The following is a 5,313-nucleotide window of genomic DNA, read 5'->3' on the forward strand; positions in this document are numbered from 1 at the left end:
AAGGCTTCCAGGCGGTACTCGAGGATTTCGTGATCGCTAGTGTTCTTTCACAAGGCAAGATTCACTGGCACTGGACACGGGGAAAGACGCGGGTTATATGGACACAGGAGGGGAACACAGGTGAAGACAGTTGGTCATTGAAGCAGGTGCACACACTTGGAATCAGGGGTTCACGTGACCGGACGCACAGGGGAAGGACACACCGACTGGAACGAGAGGAAAATTACACAATAAAACAGGAAGTGATCCGGACGACACATGACAGCATGACACAGAGATTTGAGTAACGGTGTGTTTGTTTATAAAAGCCTCGTCATTGTTTTATTGTTTGGGTATATAAACGACAGGCCACTGGTTATGTAGTACACCTGTACGTAGTCTATATTGTTCTGGACATGAAGGTGTCAAATCTACCAGTAAATACCCATGCGGCTCTCTTGTAGCATCTTCAAAGCATTCCAGGAAAAACTTCCGGTTGCTGGGAGAAATTTGATTCGCCAGGACACTCACCTGCAGTTTATCGCGGGGGTTTTTGAACAAAATCAAATAATTACTGTTTAAACTAATAGTACGGCTAAATTTGCCCTGATGGAATACATTCTGCGTTAGCATTATAACGCTTAAATCTTTATGATGTCTATATTGGGTGAATATTCGGACCACTTCCGGGTCATCCAAAGCTTGGAAGATGACGTCATCCAAAATCAGTAGATGGTGCTGCTGTGGCGGGAACAGCTTCTCGTCATCAAAAGATTCAGGCAGCCCCTTGATAAAAACAATGTCTTTATTCAGGTTTTTGAGCTCATCGTACATTGGTTGATATGAAGTATAAACCCAGACAATATTATCAGGTTTTTTTCTCAGAACATGTTCAGGATTTTGCAATACATTTTTTACAAAGAAAGTCTTGCCACAACCTGAAGGCCCTGCTACTAGAGATGAAAAAGGAAGTTCTAATCTGGGGTCGCATTCAATCTGATTAAAAGCCATTTCCACACACAGACACACGTATGGATAGATAGAAATATCAGTAGCCAAACGGTTCAGTGGTGCCTCGCTCTAGCAGCCTTCTTTTATCGTACACCACACGAAGCCGCTTGGAAAATGACATGTTTCTGAGATGAAACCCTCTCTTATCGCGAACGATATTATGTTGGGGAGCGTATAGCACATCTGAGGTTGCACCTGCTGTATCGATGTACCCTTGAACCAAACTGAGCATGCTATCGAGATTGATGCTCTGACCGCTTTCGTGACTTTGTGTGATACCCTTTACCTTCATGACCGTCTGAGATGATCCTCGTGTTTTATAAGCGTATGTTTTGGGGCCGGCTGAGACAAATTCTAAAATGCTGTCGTTCGAAAGCTCATATGTCAAATCACCCAGATAATCACCTAGAGGGAGAACACTTTCACCTGGCTTCACAGTGTACACGAGGCTGTCTGTATCGGTGTAAAGGACACGCCTCTGTAAAATTTCTAAATAGCTGTACATTTTTAGGCGTGCATAGGCTGTTGTGAAACACGCTGCAGCCACGTTTGATGTTTTTGAGGCGGGGATCTCATTGTTTATGTTGTTACAATACTGCACAATTGAGAGCTTCTCATTGATAAAATGGAAGAATTTCACACGCCGATTATTTACCGAGCTTTTCGGCCTCGTCGGCGCACTTAATGGAGATGAGCAATTCGGAGACCACGGCTGGAGCTTTGTCCTCGGTGAAAGTGGACACCAGCACCTCGGTTACGTCCATAAAGTCCTTATCTTGCACCTTGTTTTTCGCCACCTTTATGTTACCGCGGCGGTCCACCAGAGCCTTAACAAACCTTTTGAAGTTTTCCTTGGACAGGTCTTCCAGCGCGTCCATCACGAGCCCCTTTTTAGTGGGCATTATTTCAAATTTTTAGCGGGGAATTAAGTCGAGAAGTTAGTAAACGCGCGCACTTTACAGGCCCCCTGCTGGTTGAGTGGCGCGTGTTGTAGAAGGGCTGCCCCCTCCTCCTCCTCCTCTTCCTCTCTGTGCCTCCGTGTCACGATGTTCACCTGCAAGTTAATCCTTTATAATACCGAAAATAGCAAGTATGATAGCACATAAAGAGAGAAAAAATAGGAATACCTCCAACTTTGTTTGTCGACTCTTGATGGTGATGGTTTAAACCCTCGTAAGTAGACAGAGCCTCAACTAGTTCAGAATCCGTCGCTGATTCCGGCTGAGCGGTGCGGGTTGAGAGTGGATTGGTTTCAACAGTAACACGTGACTCTGATACCGCTGGTCGCGCTGGCTCTGTCGTTTCGACTGCTCCAATATGGCGGTCGAAGGCAGCTTGTGTCGGCCGAACGCTTTTCCTAGTGGCCGCGGCCACGAGATCTGTTGCATACATAAAATAAAATCAGCAACTAATACCCTCTGTATTAACTATCTTAGATGCGCGATTGACTCACCGTAGTCTGATTGTGTTAGGTAAACGGCGCTAAAATCGTCGTCAAAAGATGCGTGGACATCGGCAAAAACGATGTTGTCTGCAAATATTATATAAACAATACATCTTGTTTTATAAAATAACCTATTATTATTATTATGTCATTATTATTATTTGTTATTATTATTATTGTCATTATTATTGTGAGAAACGTAGTAAAATGACTTACCTTTAACCATTCTCGAAAACAACTTTTTGACACGCTTCGACTCCGTTGCTCAGAGCGATGGCTTGTCTTGTCTTGTCTTCTCCAAAATGATGCTCGTCCATACGAAACTTTAAATTCGGCGGGGATAAGACCACGCCTATGGGCTCACGTGTCGCGGGAAATCGTAGGGGCATCTAGCAAACCATCGGGGCCTCTGCGGCAAAGATGGATACTGACCGGCGTTTCTGCTATCATGATTTGAGCTTCAGGTTAGCAGTTTAACACCACAGCTTTAGCTCTTTTCTATGAACTATCAGCACGATGCTCTCGCGTAAATATATGAACAACAGGTCCGGCCCTTCTCCCAAACCACACCTCTGTGTATCACGTGTTTTTTTTTTTTTTTTTTAAATCAGGATATGTTTTAAACTTAGACAGCCTTCATAAAAAACAGGCCTTCGTCTGTCTCCCTCCAAAATTAAACGGTTCCAACAGTCTCTACCTCATATCCTTGGCCCCAGTAATGCCGACTCCATTATTGTTTGTCAAATTACATGACAGATAACTTGTGACTTGTAACAATGTGATTTTCAACAAACCCCCCTTGAGCCTCTAAAGTAATGTTTGTCAAATTACATGCGTCTCGCTTTCAGATAACTTTGGCTGAACTATTGTTTCTCAAATTATATGCGACTCTCTTCCAGACAACTTTGGCACCTGTAATGCCGCCTCTGTCACAAACACCCCCTCCCTCTCGTGACCCCCCCACTCTGTCACAAACACCCCCTCCCTCTCGTGACCCCCCCACTCTGTCACAAACACCCCCTCCCCTTCGGCTTCTCAACAAAAAGGGTCCCTTCAATCTCACACGTACGGGCTGGAAGCAAAGGTAGCTCAGAGGGCTGGTAGCAAAGCTAGCTCAGGTGCTGCACCTGTTTTGATTCATAAAAATACATACCCATACATATCCAGATCTAAAAATAGCGCCAGCAAACCAAAAGGGCGACAGTCAAAGATGGCGCCGTCACAACTGGCGCCATCTTGATGCCCCCAACCCGCCCCACCCCACATAAAAAAAGAACCATCATAAATCTTAACATCAATGGATCATAAGATTTTATAACTCCTCAAATAAAAAATACCATACATCTTAACATAAAAGGATTAAAGAATTTATGACCCCCAATAAAAACTACCATAAATCTTAACATAAAAGAACTAAAGAATTTATGACCCCCAATAAAAAAAAAACGCCATAAATCTTAACATCAATAGATCATAAAATTTTATGACCCCTAACTCATTTACATATGAATAGACATCAAAGCCTAGTGCATTGAAATATTCTCTGTTGTGTTGATTAAGCAAAGCATGAAGTTATCGGAAAGAATGTTAGAAGCGAGGCTTGGAAATCTCTACTGTCCAAAATAATGGAGAGTGTGGCAGAGATGAAGATATTGCAGGACATGCAGATGGTTGGTGTGACCGCACAGAAAGATATGGAAACGATTACTCTGCAGTCGCGGCCCCTAACAGGAGCAGCCGAAAGAAGTGGAAGATGAGAAAGAAAATGTGAAAGAGAAATACATAAACAAATAACGAAATACATACATACATATATAGTACATACATATAGACAGACATCGAACGATTGCCCATTCGGTCACTCAGCCATTCGGTCAGTCACTCAATGAATCACTCAATCAATAAATAAACCAACCAACCAACCAACCAACCAACCAACCAACCAACCAACCAACCAACCAACCAACCAACCAACCAACCAACCAACCAATCCATCAACCAATCAATCAATTACACAGGTGTTAACTAATTTGTAATTGTATTGCAAGCAATTTAAACTCGAATGGAATATGTGGATGTCCATATCTGTTTTATCAAATTCTAATCCTACTTTACCTTTGTATAAGGCACAGGTGTCAAACTCAAGGCCTGGGGGCCAGATGCAGCCCACCACATGATTTTATGCGGCCCGCGAAGACAAATTGCGCTTTATATTCATGTGTCTTTACTCGAATTGCAAATTGTCTTCACTTTTAATAATATTTTATTCTTAAATATTAGACCAGTTTTTATTTGCCTGATTTGAAAGCGAGTTACTTGTCAGTTTGTTTTGTAGCTTTTACTCTATATAATATGAGGTCCTCACACATTTATTTGGGTATGACAGTCACACCGGTCCTCCGAAAGAAGCTATGACTACACTGCGGCCCGTGAACAAATGAGTTTGACCCCCCTGGTACAAGGGATAGCCTTCTCATTGATCAATCACGTATCTTAAATCATGCTTTTCCTCCTTTGAAGCGACTATGTACTTCAAACCCAAACGGCACCATTTTATAGGGAAAAAACTTGTTGAATCTATTTGTTTTCGACATAATATTTCCGCAATCATTTTAAATTTGTTCAGTTTATCAATCCCTTCCATTGTTTATCCTGCAAATGAATCACGTGAATAATGTGTTATTCAAACTTTAACGTTCATAATCCACCTGTTCCCAATTTGTTTGGAGTCTGTATGTTATTGTTCTAATTTTTTATATTTAATACTCTCCCACCTATTTGATCCTATCTTGTGAAGGTCTACAGTTTATTATAAGCTATTTTGAAACTCTTCACACTTGTTACCAGGCTTTGGCTCCATCTCATGATGTTGTCTCCCA

At 42.2% G+C, this 5,313-nt stretch overlaps 1 long non-coding RNA gene across 1 annotated transcript; it reads right to left on the reverse strand.

Annotated features, from left to right (window-relative positions):
* Positions 1-770: 770 nt before the first annotated feature.
* Positions 771-3,361, reverse strand: LOC148382173 (uncharacterized). Its single transcript, XR_015854171.1, has 3 exons — positions 2,444-3,361; positions 2,118-2,369; positions 771-2,044 (listed from the first exon to the last, which is right to left on the reverse strand). It is a non-coding gene; the product is annotated as an uncharacterized LOC148382173 (long non-coding RNA).
* Between the last annotated feature and the right edge of the window lie 1,952 nt (positions 3,362-5,313).

The sequence above is a fragment of the Syngnathus floridae genome, chromosome 18 (genome assembly GCF_059516105.1).
Source record: "Syngnathus floridae isolate MCC-2025c chromosome 18, RoL_Sflo_1.0, whole genome shotgun sequence".
Taxonomy (NCBI): domain Eukaryota; kingdom Metazoa; phylum Chordata; class Actinopteri; order Syngnathiformes; family Syngnathidae; genus Syngnathus; species Syngnathus floridae.